Source organism: Nerophis ophidion, linkage group LG24 (assembly GCF_033978795.1).
Source record: "Nerophis ophidion isolate RoL-2023_Sa linkage group LG24, RoL_Noph_v1.0, whole genome shotgun sequence".
Taxonomy (NCBI): Eukaryota; Metazoa; Chordata; class Actinopteri; order Syngnathiformes; family Syngnathidae; genus Nerophis; species Nerophis ophidion.
Window position 1 is genome coordinate 13,567,014 of NC_084634.1, and position 6,548 is coordinate 13,573,561.

A 6,548-nucleotide genomic window follows, 5' to 3' on the forward strand; every position below is an offset into this window, starting at 1 on the left:
TTAAATGTATTACCATTTTCTTTGTAGTGCTCCTGTTTGAACTCCTCTCCACCCACTCCTTGGTTAGGTTCCTGGAACTACTCAGGAGATGAAAGAACTCTCCAGAACATGGCCTATTTCCAACACAATGTGGAGCCCAGTATGATTTCATGACAATCTGATGCATCCAATATTTCCATGTGCTTCTGGAGATTATTGGCGTTTGGAGTTCAATTACAAAGAAGCTGTGTAAAAACAAACATGACTATTTTTACATTCCCTCACAAACAAAAGTGGCTGATTGACGGATGACAGTCCGTTTTTTTTTTTCACCCCCAGCTCTTGAAAAACTACTCGACTGCACCTTCCTCAAAGATCTGCAGGTTTGACGGCGTGGAACTGAGACACGAAAGGCTGCCACCTTTCAGTCAACCTTCTCTAAAGAAGCTTGTTTGCTGTTTTTTGGGGGTTTTTTTTTTTTGGCATCCTTCCTCTCACTTCTTCCGCTTAGCTTTTGTTCAGTTTTTGCTCGGAAACTTCCTTGGAACTTGTTTTCTTCCCGTTGCCAACAGTCAAGGAGTCAACTTTATTTGCGTGCGAGAGTGGCAATTAACAACAATTGTTGTCTAAAACTAAGCTATTCATAAAAAACTCCCTTGATTTTCAAAAATGTTGAGATACAATTGAGCAATTGAGTTGTTGACGTTAGAAACATTTAAATCCAATCCTGAAACTCATTTGTATACACCAGCCCTTTTAGACCAGTTGATCTGCCGTCCCTTTTCTGCTCTGCCCCTCTCTCCTGCCTGATGACGCGCTAGCTGTTCAAAGTCGGGACCCGGGGTGGACTACTCATCTGTTGTTAAGTTAGAGTACCAATGATTGTCACACACTCTAGGTGTGGCGAAATTTGTCCTCTGCATTTGACCCATCCCCTTGATCACACCCTGGGAGGTGAGGGGAGCAGTGAGCAGCAGCGGTGCCGCGCCCGGGAACCATTTTTGGTGACTTAACCCTCAATTCTAACCCTTGATGATGAGTGCCAAGCAGGGAGGTAAAGGGTCCCATTTTTATAGTCTTTGGTTTGACTCGGTCGGGGTTCGAACTTACAACCTACCGATCTCAGGGCAGACACTGAGCAGGTGGCCTAGTGGTTAGAGTTCCCGGGCGCGGCACCGCTGCTGCTCACTGCTCCCCTCACCTCCCAGGGGGTGATCAAGGGGATGGGTCAAATGCAGAGGACAAATTTCACCACACCTAGAGTGTGTGTGACAATCATTGGTATTCTAACTTTAACTTAATTTAACAACTGATGCACATACAAGTGCTCAACCCCGGGTCCCGACTTTGAACAGCTAGCGCATCATCCGTAGTCACCTAATAACCTCTCCAGCCAGGAGAGAGGGGCAGAACAGAAAAGGGACGGCAGATCAATTGGTCTAAAAGGGCTGGTGTATACAAATGAGTTTCAGGATTGGACTTAAATGTTTCTACTGTCAACAACTCAATTGCTCAATTGTATCTCGAAAATTTTGAAAATCAAGGGAGTTTTGTATGAGTAGCATAGTTTTAGATAACAATTGTTGTTAATTGCCTCCTTGACTGTTGGTAACGAGAAGAAAACAGGTGGCCTATTGGTCGGGGGTGTCTCTGTGATGCTGACCTGTCTCCACTTAGGATGACCCCCTGCTGGCCCCACTATTGACTGGACTCTCACATTATTAACTAGATCCACTCGACGTCCATTGCACCGGTCGACTAGGGGCTGGGGTCCCCACATCTGCGGTCCCCTCCAAGGGTTCTCATTGTAATCCCATCGGGTTGAAGTTTTTTCTTGCCCTGGTGTGGGATCTGAGCCGAGGATATTTTTGTGGCTTGTGCAGCCCTTTGAGACACTTGGGATTAAAGGGGAACATTATCACAATTTCAAAAGGGTTAAAAACAATAAAAATCAGTTCCCAGTGGCTTGTTGTATTTTTTGAAGTTTTTTTCAAAATTTTACCGGTCCCCGAATATCCCTAAAAAAAGCTTTAAAGAGCTTGATATTCGCTATTTGCGATGCGACTATCCATTTCCCTGTGACGTTATACAGTGCTGCCAATGTAAAAAAACAACGGCGAATACCACAGCAAGATATAGCGACATTAGCTCGGATTCAGACTCGGATTTCAGCGACTTAAGCGATTCAACAGATTACGCATGAATTGAAACGGATGGTTGGAGTATGAAAGTATAGAAGAAGAAACTGAAGCTATTGAGCGAATAGCTATTGATGCTTTTCATAGCCATAGCATGGCCGAATAGCTGCGTTAGCATCGCCGGTAAAATGTGCGGACCAAACGATCACGATTTTCGCATCTTGTGACACTGGAGCAACTAAAATTCTTCGATTGGTAAGTGTTTTTTTCGCATTAAATGTGTGTGGAAGGAAAGGTAATATAGTTGCAAATGCATCTGCAGGTTATCCATACATCTCTGTGCCATGTCTGCTTTAGCACCGCCGGTAAATAGCATGTTAGCATCGATTAGCGTAGCATGTTAGCATCGATTAGCTGGCAGTCAACTTCAACAAAACTCACCTTTGTGATTTCGTTGACTTTATCGTTGCAAATGCATCTGTAGGTTATCCATACATCTCTGTGCCATGTCTGCTTTAGCACCGCCGGTAAATAGCATGTTAGCGTCGATTAGCGTAGCATGTTAACATCGATTAGCTGGCAGTCACGCCGCAACCAAATATGTCTGATTAGCACATAAGTCAACATCAACAAAAGTCGCCTTTGTGATTTCGTTGACTTTATCGTTGCAAATGCATCTGCAGGTTATCCATACATCTCTGTGCCATGTCTGTCATCGCCGGTAAAATGTGCAGACACTTTGGCACATTCAATGGGGGTCTGGACAGCAGACACTTTTGCATCTTCGGGCCAGTGGTGCAACTTGAATCCCTCCCTGTTAGTGTTGTTACACCCTCCGACAACACACCGACGAGGCATGATGTCTCCAAAGTTCCAAAAAATAGTCAAAAAAACGGAAAATAACAGAGCTGAGACCCGGTGTTTGTAATGTGTTGAAAATGAAAATGGCAGCTGTATTACCTCGGAAACGTCACGTTCTGACGTCATCGCAAAAAGAGCGATAAATAGAAAGGTGTTTAATTCGCCAAATTTCACCCATTTAGAGTTCGGAAATCGGTTAAAAAAATATATGGTCTTTTTTCTGCAACATCAAGGTATATATTGACACTTGCAAAGGTCTGGTGATAATGTTCCCCTTTAAGGGCTATATAAATAAACTTTGAACAAATGATTGACTTGCTGTAAACTATCACATAAAACACACTCGAGAACCGGGTTTCAAAACAAAGACAATATACATGTATACATGTTTTACGTGTATATATATGTATTGTGGAGGTCTCCGACCCGACTCCCCTCTTGCGTCACGGAAACACCACACCCTGGCGCAGTGGTTACAATTGTTTTTAATGTTTTTCACACTCTTGCAATGTTCAAAGTCTTTTTAGCTTTTCAGCTCATGTACAAGTTCGTGCTTTTGGCTGGCTTGCCCGTCCGGCAGTCCGACTCTTGTTGCCAGCCACGTCATGATCTCCAACGCTGCTGATAAAGGGAACAGGTGATTAGCTAACTCGTTCCTTGCTTCATGGCCGGCCCCTGCACATGCCCCGCCCGCAGGGAACGCGTAGACCACGCCCATCTCCACATGCCTTCACTGCCCGATTCAGGCCGGGCAGTTGTCCGGCCGCGTTCACTCCCTCCCCCTCCGTAGACGGCAGAGAGAGAAAGTCGGCCATCTGAGAACCCGGCCTGTGGACCACCCGGAAGTTGTAGGGCTGTAGTGCCAGGTACCACAGGGTGATCATTGCGTTGGTGTCCCTCATGTGGTGGAACCACTGGAGCGGTTTGTGGTCTGAGTAGAGACTGAAGGCGCGCCCCAACAAGTAGTAGCGGAGTGCCCCGACCGTCCACCGGATGGCGAGGCACTCCCTCTCCACCGTGCTGTACCTCGCCTCCCGGTTCGAGAGCTTCCGGCTGAGATACAATACGGGCGGTCGACGCCCACCACCTGCTGGGACAGTACCGCCCCCAGTTCCCGACTCGACCATCAGGGTTTTCAGTATCTGTGTCTGCTGTTGGCTCGCCGCTGAAACCTGTGCCAGCACTTGTCCAAGTGCCTCCATGGGGGTAGGTGCCGACATCTTTTTGCGGGTTCTTCCGCGTTGGGTGCCACTGTGGAGGTCTCCGACCCGGATCCCCTCTTGCGTCACGGAAACACCACACCCTGGCGCAGTGGTCACAACTGTATTTAATGTTTTTCACACTCCCCTCTCCACACACACACACATATATATATATATATATATATATATATATATATATATATATATATATATATATATATATATTATGTTTTTTTGTTGTTTTTAATTTATTTGTATTTTTATATTTTTTAACCTTTAGGTCTCCCCTTAAGTTTAGTCCCAGAGACCAGGAAGGGTTTCAGTCATAAAAATGTTCAAAACAAGTCATTTATCAATTTTTTTTAATTAATTGCTAATCAACTTCAAGTATATCTACAGATATAGACTGTATGCTGTTTCTCATGTGTCATAACTTTTAAGAATATATTTTTATTGTATTTATTTTTTTTTGGATCCTGTTTTCTTATGGCAAACACACACACACACACACACACACACACACACAAACACACACACAAATTGACCCTAAATATTCCACTGTGGAATATTTGATGTGAGTTAATTGGAGACTTAAGTCAATAATTCATAAGATTGATTTTGATTCATTATTATTTTTTAAGCAACCATGTTTTTAAAGAAAAAAGCAGCCTTTGTGGCAATTATTTCTGTCAACATTGGCTGGCCTGGGAACGCCTCGGGATCCCCCGGGAAGAGCTAGACGAAGTGGCTGGAGATAGGGAAGTCTGGGCTTCCCTGCTTAGGCTGCTGCCCCCGCGACCCGACCTCGGATAAGCGGAAGATGATGGATGGATGGATGGATGGAACATTGCCTTGTTACATTTCACCTGTTTGCTCTTTAGTTCCATTATATATATATATATATATATATATATATATATATATATATATTATTTTTTTTATTTTTTTTTTTGGGGGGGGGTTTGGTTTTGAATATTCTTTGCGGAATGTGCCGGAGGCCACCAAAAAATTAGCTGCAGGCCGCAAATGTCCCTCGGGCTGCACTTTGGAAAGCCCCGATTTACAGCCTCAATGTATATTTTTAGGAAAACTTGTTGAAATAAAATACAAATTTTCAGAATCATTATTCTAATAAATGCACATCATCAACATTGAAATTGCGCTTGAGCCATTTGTGCTTTCATAGAAAAATAAATAAGTACATAAATAAACTTAAAAATTATAATGAAAAATTATACAAAATCTGGCTACATCGATCAATGGCCGTGCGGAATGTATAGTACAGAGGTGTCCTGTGCTTTTATTTTGGCAGCTCTTCTGGTTTGGTTGGTGTTTTTCCCCTGGCTGCTTTACTTCTGTCCCGGGGCATTTCTCCTCACCTGTTTTCTGTTTGCAATCAAGACTATTTAAGTTTCCCATACCTTTACTGTCATCGATTCTCTATTTTCTGGTGACCATAGACGATCCTTTTAATGCTGAGCACAATTATACTTGTACTTTGTGGATGCCGTCTGATCCATATTTCCTGTAAGTCTTTTACTTTTTTTTTTTTTTAGAAAATGCCATGTAGACATTGAGTGTGACTGCTAAAAACCCAAAACTCATCTAAAATGCTAACAATGGGCATGTCAGACAGATAGCCTCGTTTACCAAAAATATGACTCTGCAGTTAGCATGTGACAAGTACTAAAATATATGACTGTGGGGTGTATACTTTTAAAAATAGCTACAAAAAAGCTAATATGCTAACGCTACGATGCTAACAGTAAGTGTACGTCAAATGCCAAAATATATCACTGTGAGGTGTATAGTCGCAAAACTAGGCGAAAGAGCTAGCACGCTAATGTTAGCATGCTAACAGTTAAAATGCAACACGTATCAAAAATATCTGATTCTGTGGTGTATACGTAACTAAAAATTGCTTAAATGCTAGTATGCTAATGTCAGCATCTCTTAGTAGGGCTGTAATGGTACGTGTATTTGTTTTGAACCGTTTTGGTTACAGGTTTTTTTTGTAATCTAAAGTCTTAACAAACTGCCTTGCTTTTTCTGCCTCAGCACCCAGCACTGTCCCACCCACACAACCATCTGGTTACATTAATAATCTTCAGTGAACTTTTCGATAGCTCAGTTGGTAGAGTGGAGGCCTGTAGTTGCTTATGCTGAGTTCCTTAGGGCACTGGTTCAAATCCAGCCCATTAGGTTTTTACCATGAATTAATTAACGTGGACCCCGACTTAAACAAGTTGAAAACTGTATTCGGGTGTTACCATTTAGTGGTCAATTGTACGAAATATGTACTGTAATAAGCAATATACTAATAAAAGTTTTAATCAATCAATCAACAGTGCGTATTCAGAGCGCATGT